Source organism: Halichoerus grypus, chromosome X (genome assembly GCF_964656455.1).
Source record: "Halichoerus grypus chromosome X, mHalGry1.hap1.1, whole genome shotgun sequence".
Lineage (NCBI taxonomy): Eukaryota > Metazoa > Chordata > Mammalia > Carnivora > Phocidae > Halichoerus > Halichoerus grypus.
This window is the reverse complement of record NC_135727.1, coordinates 107,584,809-107,603,342: the sequence shown is the minus strand read 5'-3', so window position 1 is coordinate 107,603,342 and position 18,534 is coordinate 107,584,809. Positions and strand designations below refer to the sequence as shown.

Genomic DNA, 18,534 nt, shown 5'->3' with positions numbered 1-18,534 from the left:
GTGTGTTAGAGCGTGTTTCTTTAAAGAATTCCATATGTGAAGAGAAAAGGAAATTTCTAGATAAATAAAGTGGCTAAATGTGCAGGCAATATTGTGAGCTTTTATGGGAGATCCTTCACTTATTAAAAGTGTGTCTATTTAAGTGAAGTAGTGGTTCAGGAAAACAGATCACGGTGCGCCTGGGTGGCTCAGTTGGTTAAGTGTCTGACTTCCGGCTCAGGTCATCCTAGAGTCCTGGGATCCCTGCTAGGCGGGGAGTCTGCTTATCCCTCTCCCTCTGCCTCTCTCTTTCTCTCTCTGTCTCCCTCCCTCTCTTTCTGAAATAATAAAATCTTTTTAAAAATTAAACAAATAAAAGGAAAACAGATCACAGTGAAAAAATAATAAACCTGCTCATCACTGTTGGTATACTTTCAACTTCTTTTTTTTTTTTAATTTAAAAAAAATGTTTTGGCATCATCTGTAGCCTCCACCCTCTTCTCTAAGCCTCAGCCGCACTGAAGGTTTTACTGTGCTCCAAATATCCTCCCTCTGGGCCCTTACTCCTGGGGTGTTCCTTTGGAATGCTTTTCCTTGCACATTGTCACAAGGCTGATTCTTACTCTTCCTTCAAGGCACAGCTAAAATGTTCCCTTTGTTTGGAGGCATGTAGTTCTTCATGCCTTCGTAGCACTTTTAGAATCCCGTTTGCGGCACCTACCATATTGCATTGTCGCCATTGACACTCCTGTCCTTCCACGAGAATGTGAGCTGCTTACAGTCAAAGGAATGTCTTCTTTTTTTTTTTTTTTTTTTTTTGACTGACACAAAACATTTATTAGTTTCTAACAAAAAGGCATATAAGGTAGGGCTATCAGAAAAGCTAATAGAGAAATTAAAATTTATCTTAAGGTCAGGAAGACTTCTTCACAGACAAATAAGTAGTTAAATGTATAAATCCTATATATGTCACACTATTTTTTTCCCCTTTTTGGTCATGGACTATTCCAGGAAAATTTAATTATACAACTTTTGAGGAGTTCTAACAGTGTCCACCCTAAAATGTTAAGTGAAATTGCTCTTAGAAAAATACTGGTTTGATGAGAAGACAGATATTAGTGTATTTTGGAGAAACTTGGTTAGTTTCTGACTAGACTTCATTTCAGCACAATCATTACTCAGAGGGCAATCACTTTTTTTTTTTTTTTTGAGAAAGGGCAAACTAAATTTTAAATTAGCATCAGAATTCTACCCATAATTACCCGATCAATATCAGAATAGATGCCATTAACTGTGCAAAGATTAACAGACTTTCAGTTACAAAATTTGGAGGAAAAAAAATCTTAATAATGTACAAAAATATTGACATATTTAAGCTAGAATTAGCTCTAGAATGTTTTATTTTTACTTTAAAAGGATGGACAACTAGAGATCAGCAGAAATGCTGTTAAAACTGCTATTTGCTTAAAGTTGTTTATATTAATGAAAAAAAGATTAATAGTCTCCAAGTTAAATTTCACAAAATGAAATCACTGCCTTCTGATTTAACTTTCAGGGGTAAGATGGCAAAACCCAAGCATCAGACTCTCTTTGTCTGTCCATAAACACATATAAAAGTCAGCATCAATACAAATGATAATATAAGGAAATAAACACATGGTTATGTCTCAGGTCCCACAACAAAAGATATTATGATATTTAACTCTCCTACAGTAAAGTCCCATTTTTTCCCCTGGAATAGCAGATTAATAGAAATGTGAAATCCCTAAATTTCAGGCAATTTAGCAATTGATTTTGATTTTGATACCAGATACTATGATGTGAAAAGCTATAAAACCCAAATGTTTTCCATGTCATTTAGCAAAGAAAGGAGGAGGGAGAACCCTCTACCAAACTTCACTGGCTACTCCATCCCAGGCCCAGTTTCTGATCACTCACTCAGTTCCAACACTTCCAAATGGTCAACCTGCCCCACCGAGCTGCACCCCAACTCTTAACTCCTTTCGCATCAAGAGCCTAGTTTCCTTTCTGTCAACTGATTCCTAATTTTCCAGGAAACTCTGATTTTTCTGATTTCACATTGATCATAAACCATTTTAAATTGAAGAAAATGCTATAATGGTTAAAATAATTAAAGTGGAGATGAAAACTAGATTACTTTAGTGTTATGGAAGATGCATTTCAAGTGCTCTGCAAATACATGGGAAAGTGGCAAGAAAACTCACCCTGCCTGGGTTCCTAACTACTCGATATAGTACCATCTTGCTTTGATTACTGGTTAGGACAAGAAGGGAAGCAAAGGCTGTAAAACATGCATTTTTGGGAAACAGAATGGCACTTGACGATTTCTTGGGAGTTCACCAAAGCATTTTAATATCCGTAAGGATTGTCAAACTTAGTACATCACAATTATTAAGAAAGCAAAGAAAGAAAGCAAAGCAGGGGCTCCTGCTTATCACCGAGTTTGGCAGAAACACACTTGTATAGTCCTCCCTTGTAATCACACAGTCCTTTATAGATGATGAGTGTGACCATTATGAAGTCTATGACAGAAAACAGAGCTTCATAATCCAGCTTTACTAGATTATAAAACACTCCTTCTCCCCATGCATTACTTTGTATATCTCTGAAACATCTGAAAAATACTTTTCTGTGACTTACTAGGCTGTAGGGAACTTTTAGATACATTACAATTATCTCTAGAAGAATTTGGCATCTTTCTCCCATTAACTGAATGTTTCAACTGGATCTTAAAAGACGGCTGCCAATTTTCAGTTTTTTGAGCCTCTCTGAGATTTTGAATGCTCTGTATCAGTCTGTTGTTTGAAGTTCCTATCTTTGGAATTCTTCCTCTGTTCATTTAACAATTTGTCTGGAGGCGAAGATGTAGGACGTAAATGATACTCATCCGGGGATCCTTTTTGTCGGTTTGGCTTCTTTTGTTCTTTATCCACTTCTTTCTGAAGCTGTAACGCTAATAACCTATCCTGTTCTTCTTGTTCATGTCTCTCAATAAGTAAGTGTTTCAAATCTATCAGTTTTGGGATAAAGTTGACTTCTGTTTCCTCTTGATCTGAGGAAGCTTCGGGGAACATTTTCCTTTTTTTTGCAGAAACGCGTGGATCCCTGACTGCTTCAGACGAAGATTCCAGGTTTTTTCTTTTGGAAATACGTTTACGGATCGATAGACAAGACTCTTCATTTTCTGTTTCCACTGTATTACTTCCAAATTTCTGTGTCATACCTGATACAGTGCACCCACTCTCTGTTTTGCCATAAGGCTTAACTGCAGCTTCCCGAGAGCAGGGAACTCTGCCTTCAGGTCCCTCATGGTTTAGGACACTTAACTCTTTATCATCATTCGTTGGTCTCACTTTGACTTCTCCTTCGAGGCACCATTCTCCACGATTGGCACATAGCTGAGGCATCGGTGACTCTGAAGACTTTTCACCTTGTTCTTGAATTTCCACGCGTATTTGCCGAGAAAGTGTTGGCATATCTTCCTCAATTTCTGTATCTTGCCATGTAGGGCTCTTTACAACGCTACTGTCAGTTTCCTTAGACGTGGCGTCCTTCCTCCTTTCTTGTACAATTTCAAACTGTGATGCTGACTCAAACTGAGATTTAGGTGACAAATACTTATGAATATCTCCAGTGTTTGTTTGTTCGTTCTTACTTTTCTTTTGAGACTTGGTTGTGACTGTAGCAGATTTTCTGGAATTCAAGGGAGAAGCGAAGACACTTCCATCCCAGAAACTGTTAATATTAATGCTTAGCTTCCTTGCTAGTTCTTCATCACTTTTCAGTTGTTCTTCCATCTCTCTTCGCCTTTTTTCTGCCTGTTGTTTTTCCTCCTCTTCCTCCTCTGCTAATAATCTCTGTATGTATTCTTCACTGGCTTTGTTTTCTTCTTCCTCACTGGCTCGTCGCTCTGCCTCCACCTTGCTTATCTCCTCCTCATATTCTCTTCTCAGTTCCCCGGGTCTACTTAATACGCGAACTGGCTGACAGTCATCAACGATTTCCTCTGATTCCTGCCCAGAAATTCTAAGCTCGCATTCCTTTGGATAGTGTTTTTGGATTAATTCCCACAGTTCCATGTTGACAAGAGAATTTCTTCGGGCATGGTATCGGGCCCACGAAGAGATCCGGCGGCGACAGAAGGGACAGCATAAATTCGCCTTCTCGACAGTCGATTGGAAGCATGGTTTACAGAGCGTGTGGTTACAAGGCAGCGTTACGGGCTCGATTAGGATTTCCAGACAGATGAGGCACTGGCATTCCGACAAGGAGGGGATGGCGGTTTGGGGTGCAGCCATTTTAATATGCTAAAAAGGCATACTCAACGTCAGTACCGGCTGAGGGTCCTCCCTTAGCTCCCGGCAGCCAAGCCCGAGGCCGCCCAGGCCGGAAGCTCCGTGGCCTCAGCTCTGACGAGAACGCTGTTTCCGCCCGGAAGCCGAGCTGCGCAGGAGCAGGCCTTCCGGTTTACCATCGTTGTGGCGGCAGCACGCGAGCCCCCACATTCCAGCCTTCGTGCGCCTGGACCCGTTTCCCGGCGCTCTGAGCCCACAGTCCCCTTTCTTCAGTCAGCCAAAAATACCTCATCTTAGTGGTGCTTAGCAACCCGACAAGGGCTAGTGACGTCACAATTGCCCACCCAAACGGCCAGGAATGTCTTTTTTTTTTTTTTTTTTTAAAGGAAGCACTTTTTTTTTTTTTTTAGATTTTAATTTATTTAACAGAGAGAGAGAGCACACGTAGGCAGAGCAGCAGACAGAGGGAGAGGGAGAAGCAGGCTCTCCACCGAGCAGGGAGCCCGATGCGGGGCTCGATCCCAGTACCCCGGGATCATGACCTGAGCCGAAGGCAGCCGCTTAACCGACTGAGCCACCCAGGCGCCCCAGGAATGTCTTCTTTTTAATAAGCATTTTATTTGACGCCACTTTTACATTTACAGAAAACTTATAAAGACAGTAGAGAGAGATCCCATATACCCCACATCCAGTTTTCCCTGTTATTAACACCTAACATTAGTATGGCACATTTATTACCATTAATGAATCAGTATCAATAAATTATCAACTACAGTCCGTATTTTATTCAGATTTCCTTAGTTTTATGCCTAATAGTCCTTTTTTTGTTCTAGGATCCCATCCAGGATAGCGCATTACGTTTAATTGTCATGTCTCTTTAGGCTCCTTTTGGCTGTGACTGTTTCTGACTTCTCGCATTTTTGATGATCTTGACAATTTCAAGGAGTACTGGCCATGTATTTTGTAGAATGTCCTTCAACTGTGATTTATTGGATATTTTTCTCCTGATTGGACTTAAGTTATATGTTTTTGGAGGATCACAGAGGAATTAAGGAGCGCACTTGTCATGATGAGCACAGGGTGATCTATGAAACTGTTGAATTACTACATTGTACACCTGAAACTGATATAATGCTGTATGTTAACTAACTGGAATTAAAACAAAACCTTTAAAATTTTTTGAGAAGTCATCATGTTACAGATAAATTTATCTGACATTTATTCATTACTTTTATGCATAGTATTCTGTTATATAAATATCTCACAATTTATTGATAGACATTTGGGGTTTTCATTTTTTGTTAATGTAAGTAATATTGCCATTAATCATCTTGTAAGCATAAACACACACACACACACACATTTTTCATTGTGCATAATAGTTGGCATTATGTAGGACTTTTACCTAGGAGTGGATTTGCTTATTCAGAGTATGTGTATTTTTAAATTTACTAGATATTGTTTGGGCTGCTTTGGGTAATGGGCCTACCCCAACTAAATGAAATGAGGGAAGGAGGGGAGTAGTACTCCAGAGAGAAGTTGAGGTGACAGAAAAAGATGAAAAATGTTCAAGGAATATAAAGAATATAAACAGGAGATGTCCACTACTTCTAAACAGTATGATTTCTTAAAAATTGTAAAATGTGGTTTGATATTCATAAAATTCTGTTGTGGGTAGTATAACAATTTTCTTCACTTCAGTACTGCTAAAAATTTAAAATGAGTCGGACCATTTGAAAAGCCATTTAATTTCTAGGGCTAAATCATAGAATGAAGTAATGGTAAGAAAACAGATTGTGAAAATGTTAGATCAAGAAAAAAAAATTACCAATAAAATGCAGGAGTCAGCAAAAACAGTGAAGAAGTGAAGAAAAGAAAACTGACTTGAAAAAAGCAAAAAGAATGAAGTGATTGCTACAAGGTGATGGTTTTAGTAGCATTTTTATACTTGGTGTAACATTTTTAACAGAGTTAATGTAGCAATATATTTAAACTACTTTCCAGTCAACCAGAGGTTGAAAATATGCTCTCAAAAAGTACATCTTCCTCCTCTTTTTATGGATGAGAAAGCTGAGCAAAGAAAGGTCAAGTGGCTTCATCACAAAACATCATGGTGACAAATTTAGGAATAAAACTTAATTTCCTGAACTTCAGTTTATGATTTACTCTGCTGGATAATTAATAGCAAGGCATTGTATTTTTCATATTAGCTCTGGTGATCACTATAAAAGATTTATCATTTAAGTTCAACTGAAACACATTTTACTATGAGACCTTTAATTCTGCCACTGATGTAATTAAATGGTGCATTTGTAGCTTAGCCTATGGGTTCAGTGATTATTTTTTTTTCTTTAAAAAATGGTATCTTTTATCCTCCCTTTTAAAATACTATTTTTATTGACATTTTTCAGAGTCAAGTTCTTTACTGACTGTAACCTAATAAGCATTGATGAAATTGATAACAAGAATTGATAAATTCCAGACTTGACTTTGTGTGTTTGATAATGTGCTAGAACTAATACCCACAACAACCATCACATATATTATTTTTGATAAAATGGAGCATGTTACAGATAGCCTTAGCTGTTTTTATGAGTAAATGTGTCATATTTTGCAACTCAAAGATCATTTCAATTAATTCAAACTTTTGAATTGAAAGAGATTAAAGCTGATCAATATAGTGAAACTGAGTTTAATCATTTTGGCTGTCCAATCTTGATGTGGAATTCAGTCCCTAGAGCAAAAGACCTCGCTTATGAGTATTTTCTAATGATAACTCTCCTGACACTAATTACCTTGATTTATTGTTTAATCTCTCAATATATTTAATGAATTGCCAAACTGTATTAATCAAGCAAATGTTTAATGTCAAGTCATGATAACTTTGAATAAAAAGCATTATGTTTTACTCTTAAGTAGAAAATGTTGTAGAATATTTCAGAATATATCAGTAGCAAGGTTGGGATGTGCCATTTCTGGCCATCGGGAAAAGAAGACATTGTTCCTTTGGATGACTTCCATCAATATCAGCAATAGTAAGCATTAGTAATGAGAATAGTTAATACTATTTACTATGTGCCAGGATCTAAGTTCTTATTTATAACCACTCACTTAATCCACATAACCTCAATTTGCTCACCCTTTAAAACTTTTCAAGTGCTTTCTATGTATGAGGTATTCTTCTAGATTTTATAAATTGCACTTGAAAATAATCCATATTTTCCTTGCCCACTGACTGGCCTCCAGCCAGGGCCTCAAATGAGCCTGGGTCAAGATGGTATTAAAAACAAAAAGAAAACCAAAACCAAAAAACAAACCTATATTACACCCCTAAGAATGTCAAGTACTAGAATCCATAGATACAGGCTATAAAGTAGCTATGCCTAAAATGATGAGTGTTATTTTAAAAAATCTAAAAGAATGATGCCAATTTTGTTGCTGTGTGAGAGCATACATATTAAGAAGAGCACTTGGTCAGCAGTACTCCCTACCCCAGATCTATTATGTGTTTGATTTGATTGAATTCTTTTACCTACTTTTGGGTATTATATTGTTGCCTAACATGGTTTATCAGCAAGAGCTAGCCTTTAATTTCTTGCTGCGTTTGACAGCACTGGATTTGAAGTGTACTAGAATGTTTTCATTACGCTAGCGCTACCAGTGCAATCCTTCAGACTGTCTGCCTCTGAGAAGTGGTACAGTCTTCCTGTCCCCGATCATCCCTCATGTCTGACCCTGGTGTGAGAGCTGTACTGCTTCTAGCCTTGCACACCACTAACCCAGCTCATACCTACCTCATTGTTAGAGAGACAGCAACTTTTCCTTTGACGGCTAACCATATGGCAGGCACTGTGCAAAAGGATTTATAAGCATTATTATCTACATTTTACCAAGGATGGAATTCAAAGTACATTGTGGACATGGATTTGTAATTTTAAATACAAATCATCATCATTGTTTCTAATGAAGTTCCATTCCTTTATTTGCACTCTCCTGCTTCTGATTCTCTTATGCCTATTTCAGCAAATTCAATTGTGAGGCTGAAGAGCTGACCAATAAATATGCTTTGATAGAATGATTAGTTTAGTCAATTAGAGAAACAAGCAAACGTCTGGAACTGTGCTGTCCGATACAGTAGGCATTGGCAATATGTGCCTACTGAGCACTTGAAATGTGACTAGACTGGATTTAAATGTGATATAAGTATAAAATACACGCCAGATTGCAAAGACTTGGTAAGACAAAATAATGCAAAATATGTCCTTTGTAATTTTTATACCAATTACATATTGAAGTTGTAATATTTGGTTAAATAAAATATATTACTAAATTAATTTTACCTATTTTCACTTTTTAAAATGTAGCCACTACAAAATTGTTAATTTTATATGTGACTTGCCTTATATTTCTGTTGGACAGCACTGCTCTAGAGAGTGAGTGTGATCTCAGTCTTGAAAAGTGTAAAGGGAAGACAGAGGACCCAGAGCCTTGGTTGTGGTTCCCTTGATGGCTGTGCCACACCTGAGCTAAAAGACCTTGTCCAAATCACCTGACTTCCTTAAGTATTGTCTTAATGTTGGGACTGTGAATACCCACTCACAGTGCTATGGAAAGGAGTAAATTAGCTCAGGCATGTGAAAGCAGGCTATAAAGAAATGTGCAAATGGAAGTGTCCACTGTTATGGTTTAGTCTGATCTGTGACTCTTTACCTTGGCTTGTTTTAATTAATGGAATGTTAATATTTATAATCTTAACCCAGTCTTTCAAATGACATTGATTATCATCAATAAAAATCATTGAATAATACTAAGTGATGGTTTCTATATGTGGATTAATCTCAGAAAATCTTATTTCTATACAGTCTGTTAACAAGTGTAGTCCAGTGTCTGTAAGGGATGTAAATAATGAATATATGCATGTCTTGCATTTCTGCTTTTGATCTGATTGTGTGTGTGTGTGTGTGTGTAACTTTGACTTATTAATGTCACTTCTTTTTTACAAACCTGGTTCCTTCTGTGTGGGTCACATTTTAAAAACCCATTTGAGTATGATTCCACTTATATGAGATACTTAGAATAAGCAAATTCATGAAGACAGAAAATAGAAGGGCTGGAAGGGGGGAAATGGAGCGTTGTTAGTCACTACAGGGTTTCAGCTTGGGGTAATGAAAGGTTCTGGAAATGGATAGTGGTGATGATTGTACAACATTGTGAATGTATTAAATGCCAACCAAATTGTACACTTAAAATGGTTAATAAAATAAATCTTATCTCATGTATAGTTTACCACAAAATGTCCATTTTAAATAAATGGTCATTCTTAATAGTTGGGAGTGCATTTTAAAGTTTTTTTTATCATATCAAAGAATTTTTTTTTTAAGAGCATCCTTTTCCTACTTCATGTTGGCTCTAGTTTGACAGGCATTGATTTTCCATAAACCTTATGAAACACAAGCCATTATGTTGGCATTTTATAACTGCTTTTAGTTTTGACATCACCAAAATTGACTGAGAACTCAATATCGCACCTGTTTCCGTACAGAAGCTCTGGTGTGGATGGTTTCGTAGGACAAGCTGACACCCCTCTTGCTCAGCGTTCTCCATCCTCCCAGTCTCATCAAATCAGAGACTGCAAATGAACTCTAGAATGATGCAGATAGATGATTACGTATCTAAAAGTAAAACTTTAAGCATAAAATATAATAGGATCCAGGATCTTGAGAAGGATTCCAACATATTTGATGGCAGTTAAGCCTCTAAGCACTATGAATAAAGATGGCTGTACCCTCAATGCTAAACTGTAGTTAGTACGTTACTCCAGGCACACTCTAAAATATGAAGACTGAACTTAGGACATAATGTCAATACTAAAACTTATGTGATAGTGGGCAAGATAAACTTTCTACTAGTTCAGTAAATTAATTAGATGTTTTAGTGTGATAATACTTATATGTGTGTATGTACATACATATTTTTCTTTTAGAGAATTATCAAGCCTATTTTATATACAGCTCTTATATTCCTAATTTTATTGTTGCTTATGAAGTGGCAAGAAATTTATTTGTATAAATAAAACCAAGTTGATCTGTGTAAGCAGTAGGTTCCTCCTAGACTTAATGATATTATATCATCCCAATATTAGTTTAAATAAATTCCTATTATCTTATTTTTTAAAGTGAACAATGCCACATAGTATCTACAGTTGAATTATTGCAAAAGCAGTACGATCATACTGCTACTTCGCTATGGGTGTTTTCGTTAATAAACTGAACTCTGTCAGCTTCATGTGTACAGAACTGAGGAAAAAAATTAAAACCACCGCCAATTTCCTATCATACTCACTTTATGTGTTATTCTTAATGAAGTCCCAAATTGATGTTTCTTCTTTCCTAGACACCAAATTGAGGACAGTAAGAGCTTGTGGAGACTGTGGAAGAAAGCGCACTAATGATTAGAGATGGAGAAAATAGGAAATGTTCAAGGGACTGAGAATATTAATATTATTTGGATTAAAAAACTATTGATATAATCAGATGTTAAGATTTTTTTAATTTAATTTTATTTTATTATGTTATGTTAATCACCATACAATGCATCATTAGTTTTTGATGTAGTGTTCCATGATTCATTGTTTGCGTATAACACCCAGTGCTCCATGCAATATGTACCCACCTTAATGCCCATCACTGAGCTAATCCATCCCCCACCCCCTTCCCATCTAAAACCCTCAGCTTGTTTCTCAGGGTCCATAGTCTCTCACGGTTTGTCTTCCCCTCTGATCCCCCCCCTTCATTTTTCCCTTCCTTCTCCTAATGTCCATGCTATTCCTTATGTTCCACAAATAAGTGAAACCATATGATAATTGATGTTAAGAATTGGGAAAATTCAGAGTAATGGATGAGCAACCAGAAGTTACTGCACTAAAAATACATCAAGTAAAGGTTTCATCATGATTTAGGTGGGGTTTTGTTTTTTAATTGTTTACTGCATACATGGCAGAATGTTTACTTTCTCCTCATCTCATCTTCTTTTCTGGTCAAGTGAGATTACATTTATAGCTCTCTGAGTTTAGCATTTGACAGTGGTTCCTGAAAACTCATTGCTCAGTACTGGGAGAGATTACTGGTGCTATCTTATTTGAAGGCTTTTAAACTCTCTTAACTATAGGGGACAAACAGGGTTACTGGAGGGGAGGGGAGGGGAATGGCACTTGTGCTGGTGAGCACTGGGTATTATATGCAAGTGATGAATCGCTAAATTCTATCCCTGAAACTAATAATACAATATATGTTAACTAACTTGAATTTATACAAAATCTTTAAAAAAATAAAAATTTAAATTAAAAAAAGCAATTATAAAAAAATTGATAGATTCCCCTCTGAGGTATGTTTAGGCATAGACAAGCTGGAGGAAGGTCATGGAGATGCCAGTGATTTTTCATTGCTAATTATTTTAGTACTCATATCTTTCAAAGATATTTTATAGTTTAAAAAACAGGAAGCAGTTGAGAAAATCAAAATATTAGGGTTTGATATGACAGTTTCATAATTACATAATAAGATTTTGAGTGATGAATGTTTATTTTCAAAAAGTTTTAACTATTTGGAAGAGCTTTTATTATTTTTGCACTATGAACAGGTCCTCTAGGTATAGAGTATTCCAGGGTTTTAACTTGTCTTTCCTGTAATTTTGAAGTCTTTCTTGATAAAATCAAGAGGTAACTCTTGCAAAGTAACTTGCAATTGATGCAGACATTGTATAATAACATATTTAGAAGAATTTTTAAAAACTACCTATGAAAAAACTGCATGGAAATAGAGTTGGTTTTATTCATGTCAAAATATATGGCTTTTGCATAAGAGGAATTAATGTTTCCATTTCTTAAAATGCTTGACCAACGCTTTTAGTCATTATGTTAGCATCTGTTGTTCCATCTGGAAGACCTAAAAAATCCAGTGAATTATAAATGGACAGTTCAACATGAATATGCAAATTAAAGACATTTTATGAATTCTATGTAAGATATAAAGAAAGAGCTTACTCTGTGCTTTAACTAAAGATCTTACTATTTATTTCTTAATCATCTGTTGGGTTAGGATAGGGTTCTACTCCAGTATGTCACCCAGGACTTATTGGAATATAAACAGTATCATAGATTCGTTATGAATATCATAGACTTTGTTTCAAATGATACAGTACAATGTGTTCATTAGGGAAGTAAAAAAATACAAATTAACATTTAAGAGGTATTATTTTAAATATAGAAGTACTCTCTGTAGTCAGTGCTGTGTTATGGTGTCAACAGAAAAGTTTGGAACTTTTAATGAGCACTTATTGTTAATGTTCCATTAGAAAATTATGCTGTTTCCATACTGCCATCTTTTGAAGGACGCATTTGCTTTAGTCATTAAACCTCGACACATACTCTGAACATGAATATAAATGCTGCTATCTCTGTGCCCTGCCTTCTAAGTGTTGTGATTTCTAATATTTATTTAAAATGTTTGGTTTTCAGTATATCACTTACGATCACAAAGCACATGCTGAGCTTTTTTTAAAATTGAGTTTTGCTCTGTCAAATTAAGGATGAAAGAATGACACTGAAACATATGTCCTTTTTTTAAAAAGTAAAAATGCATTTTAAACTTTTTAAGGGAAATCGTGGCTTCTAAATGTCACGAACATGTCATGTTTCTTCTATGCATCAACTTTTATGAGTCCCTGATTAAAAATACAACCTGAAAACAGAATGTTTCTACTTAGATATTGTTGCTATGGTGCTATTTAGCTAGTTAATCATATAACCCTTTCAGAATAATGAAACCAGTAGCACTTGTCAACACCAAACATGAAAGGAATGAAGTAGCAGAGGTGTGAAAAATATCCATTAATATGAAAGCAATATGTTATGGGGGGCAGCAAAGAGGTAGTAAGCTATTTACTATTTACTGGTTGGCTATGACATTGCTAAAATTAGATTAAAGCAAAATAGCTTAGTACAAATATAATGAAATAGTTTTGATGATGTTTTCCACTTGGGGTATATAATTAGATCCTTTTATATTAATCTAATTTCTCTATGAGTTAAATAAATTCAATAGTGTTGACCTGCCTTTTCATGTGCTTTTTTTTTATTCAACAAAATCATTTGATAAACATTTTGTAAGAAATAGAATTACATTCAGAGCAACACTTGTATACTTATGCAAGCTACTTACAAACATATAAATGAATGTGCTCTATAGTTGTAAGATCTGCATTTATTATTTTAAATGCAGTGAAGAAGTTATAGATACTTTCTACACAGGTGCTATTCAAAGTATAGGTTGCAAATAACAGAGTAAAGAGGTTCTTTACCCCAAATAAAGTGTCACTGTTTTTGATGGCAGACAACAAGAGGCTGAAACAAAGACAAAAGACAGTGAGTTTGAAGAAGAGATAACAGATTTGAGACATACAAAGGTGGTAGGACAAAATAATGAGATTAGTTACATGTGAGTGTTCATGGAGTAGGGGCCGAGTTTTTGTTTGGAGGATTTGAATTTTGAAGGATTTCAAGATGAGCCTGTTTGAAGAGTGTATTAGTTGTTTTTTGTTTTAGTCCAAGTAACTAATGACTTAAGTAACAAAGACACATAATATGTTTTCTAATAAGAATTCCAGAAGTAGATAAGGCCCAGGATGGGTAATTCAGCAGCTACAATGACATTATCAAGGACATTTTTTTTTTTTTATCTTTTCTCTCTGCTGTTCTCAGCAAATGACTTGACCTCATAGGCTGGCTTCCCAAATGGCATCACATGAAGACCCCGATGTCTACAAACAGAAAAAGAATTGGTCCATACTGTATTCCCTAAACAAAAGCAGGGACAGTTTTCCCAGAAGTTCCCAGAGCAGACTTTCAACCACCATCCCATTGTTTAAAATTGCCCATGAATAAACCATTCACTAGAAACGAGGCTAAGATCACCATCAATATGACTGGCTTTGACCATTCATGATCAACCCTTGACTTAAAAGGTCCTCAGCCTCCTCATGAAGCACATGAGGACCTGGAGTAAGGTAAACAATATCAAGATAGCAAGGATGGCTAGGAAGCGGGTGTTGGGGAATGGATTTTGGATAGGCTACTAGATTGTATGCCCCGGAAGTGGCAGTTAAGGTTTCTTAATGTTGGCTTTGTCTGTTAGAGGGTTTCAGGATGCGATTGGAAATATGGCCCTGGAAGATGTTAAGAATTTGAGATTAATCTGCACACATATGACGCTTGAACCTATAACAGTGAATGGATTATTCAGGGACAAGGTACAGAGTAGAATGCGAGGTGTGCAAAGGACAAAATGCTTTAAGGATAACAAAGATGTTAAGAAAAGGTGATTTTCCAGAGAGAGAAAATAAAAACCAGAGAGGCCATTTTTATATGTGAAATACAGTTAAATTCCAAAATACAAATTTGTTTGGCAGAATTTTCCTTCCTCAGAAGTTCAACTTGGACCCTACATTTCTAATTCATAAGAATCCTAACATTGACATGTTTTTTGTTCATTTGTTTAATTTAAAAACATCTATAGTGACGTTTTTCTTATTCAAATAATTTCTGGGCATTGATAAAGTCAAATTTAATCTGAGAATTTTTTTTTTTGATTTGTGCTACTTTTTTTCTGGTGTATAACCAGAGTCCTTGAGGATAATGACAGAGTATTTCAGCAATTCCCCTCTAGTAGGTTAAGATTAAGGTTTCCACTTCACTGCAGCTCTTGGAGTCATAGTTATCAATATAGGTGAAGCTCTGCGATATCAACATGTCAAGTATACCCTTAATTGGAATCTCAGATATGTTTTCATATATGTGTTTCTCTACTTTGCCACACAGTTCTTTAGTGGGTGGGTGTGGCAGAGTAGACTCTTCTTTCCTTAGTGTAATATAGAGCTCTTGCTGGGCAGCAGCTGCTCAGCCCGGAAATGTAGTTACCCCTCGAACACTGCAGGCGTTAGGGGTGCCGGCCTCCTGCGTAGTCACAAATTTGCCTGTAATGTTTGTGGGGTTTTTTAAATTGTATTTCTTTGGTAAAAACAGCCTGGAGTCAAGGATTTCCTTTTTACTGCTTTCTTTTTTTTAATATAATTAACCTACAGTGTTATATTCATTTCAGGTGTACAATATAGTGATTCAACACTTCTATGCATTACTCACTGTTCATCACGATAAGTGTGTTCTTAATCCCCTTTATCTGTTTATCCATCCCCCACCCACCCACCCCCTCTGGCAACCACACGGTTGTTCTCTATATTTATGAGTTTGGTTTTTTTGTTCATCTCTTGTTTTGTTTGTTTTGTTTCTTAACTTCCACATGAGTTAAATTATATGGTATGTGTCTTTCTCTAACTTATTTCATTTAGCATTATACCCTGTAGGTCCATCCACATTGTTGCAAAGGCAAGATTTCATTCTGTTTATGGATGAGTACTATTTCATTGTGTATGTATACTACATCTTTTTTATCCATTCATCTTTGGATGGACACTTGGGCTGCTTCCATATCTTGACTGTTGTAAATAGGGCTGCAGTAACCATAGGGTTACATATATCTTTTTGAATTAGTGTTGAATTAGTGTTTTTGTTTTGTTTAGGTAAATATCCAGTAGTGAAATTACTGAATCATATGGGAATTATCTTCTTAATTTTTTAAGATAATTAACCTCCATACTGTTTTCCACTGTGACTGCACCAATTTATGTGTGTGAGGTCTCCCTTTTTCCACATTCTCACCAACACTTACTTGTTTTGTTGCAGTTTTGTGTGTGTGTGTGTGTGTGTGTGTGTGTGTGTTGATTTTAGCTATTCTGACAGGTGTGAGGTGATATCTCATTGTGGTTTTGGTTTGCATTTCTGTTGAACTGGTGATGTTGAGCATCTTATCATGTATCTATTGGCCTTCTTTATGTCTTCTTTGGAAAAACGTCTCATCAGGTCCTTTGCCCATTTTTAACTGGATTATTTGTATTTTGGGTGTTCAGTTGTGTAAGTTCTTTATATATTTTGAATATTAAGTCCTTATTAGGTATATCATTTGCAAAGATCTTCTTCCATTCAGTAGGTTGACCTCCTGTACAGTCCAAAATTTGCTGGTAACTTTTGACTCCCCTGAATCTTAACTACTAACAGCCTACTGTTGACCAAAAGCCTTACCAGTAACATAAAGTGCCAACTAGCACATATTTGTATGTTATATGTATTATATACCATATTATTACAATACAGTAAGCTTGAGAAAAAAATATTAAAATCACGAGGAAGAAAAAGTATATTTATAGTACTTTACCGTAAAAACTGTGTGTAAGTAGACATGTGCAGTTCAAACCTGTGTTGTCCAAGGGTTAACTTTGTATCTCCTAGCCCCTATTGCTTCTGGTAGAGCCACATGACTAGTTCTCACCAATAAATGCAAGGAGAAGAAGGAACTGTCACTTCTGAGCCAAAGTAGTAAGGAAATGAGTATTCTTTCTCCCGTTCTTCCCCCAGTAATTGCTTAGAGGCAGAGAATACCTAGGCTCCAGTGGAGGGAAGGAGCCCTGGTCTCTAAATCACATCATGGGGGGAAAGCTGATTACTGACCAGAAGGACACTCATTGCATGCTTCTGGGAGTGAGAAATAACCATCCTGTAAGTTAAACCACTGAAATCATGAGGTTTATTTTTATAGCAGCTAGCCTTATCCTAAGTAACACAGTTAGGCACATTTTGCTGATAGAAGGCCATCTGAATAAAAGAGATGTTTATTGTCAAGTCATGAAAGACCTAAAAGGGAAACTGCTAAGCTATACACCTCCCACTTTCCTGTCCGAATGCTTCTTCCTATACTTTTTATTTTCCATCTGCTTTGCAAACCCACCAGATCTCTGCCTGTTCAGAGTCTACCTGTCTTTCAAGGTGTGGCTCAAAAACCCATCTCCACCTGTCAGCCTTCAGTGCTTTCCTCCTAGATCAGGACAGTCCCTTCTTCCCTAGAGGTCACATTGCTTCTGTGCTAATTTGGCTATTGGGATTTATTGACACTCTTTTTCAGTGGCTTCTAACTTACGTGAAGTAAAACTTCATCTTGTTTATTTTGGTTTTATCAGTAATTCTGCATTGTTTAGCACATAGTAGAAGATGATTAATAAGCCCTTTTTGAAATGTTGAATAAACAAAAGCTAAATTGGGTATGTATTATAGGAATGTATTCTATTGTAAATAACTCAGCTAAATGTTCTTTTAGTCTTAATCATAAACCTGTTATATAAGTAATTATTTTAGGACTTTCAGCTTATGCATAAAATAATTCAAAATGTAACTATTTTGTTTAAAATTCTTAGTATATTCATTATTCTCAAATTAATGTGTAATAATCCTAATGACTTATAATAGCTGTTATTTCTTCACAGTAATTCAAATTATATTATTTTCAAGTCATCACAACATAATTTTCCTTATATAAGGTCAAGTGTTTTTAAAAGCTTGTATAGTCTGGTGATTTGTTTATATTTTTTTCTGCTTTTTTAAATTTCAAATTTCTATTTAAATTCCAGTTAGTTAACATATAGTGTAATATTAGTTTCAGGAGTAGAATTACTGATTAATCACTTTCATACAACACCCAGTGTTCATCATAACAAGTGCCCTCCTTACTACCCATCACCCATTTAGCCCATCCACCTGCCTCCCCTCTAGCAACCTTCGGTTTGTTCTCTATAGTTAAGACTCTGTTTTATGGTTTGCCTCTCTCTTTTTCCCCCCCATGTTCATATTTTGTTTCTTAAATTCCACATATGATTGAAATCATATAGTATTTGTCTTTCTCTGATTGACTTCACTTAGCATAATACTCTCTAGCTCCATCCATGTCATTGCAAATGGCAAGATTTCATTCTTTTTCATGGCTAAGTAATAATCCATTGTATATTATATACCATAACTTCTTGATCCATTCATGAGTCTATGGACATTTGGATCTTTCTATAATTTAGTTATTGTTGATAATGCTCTTATAAACATCGGGGTGTGGCAATTCATTTATAAAACACATAGCAGAGTATTTTAAAATTGGAATATTCACAAAGTACTACAATGTGAAAAAATAAATAGAATACCAAGACAGCTTGGAAAACTAACACTAACAGAAGACACACACGCACACCCAAAAAAGAAGAGAATTATAGAAAAATAAATAAATAAATATGACAATGGAGGCAGAAAGGG

The 18,534-nt window shown here is 35.9% G+C and overlaps 1 protein-coding gene and 1 pseudogene across 2 annotated transcripts in view; one reads left to right on the top strand and one right to left on the bottom strand.

Moving 5' to 3' along the window:
* IL1RAPL1 (interleukin 1 receptor accessory protein like 1) overlaps nucleotides 1–18,534 on the top strand; it is a 1,364,983-nt gene that overhangs the window by 828,179 nt on the left and 518,270 nt on the right. The gene's annotated exons all lie outside the window — the stretch shown is intronic.
* Nucleotides 2,551–4,351, bottom strand: LOC118553165 (E3 ubiquitin-protein ligase RNF168 pseudogene; annotated as a pseudogene).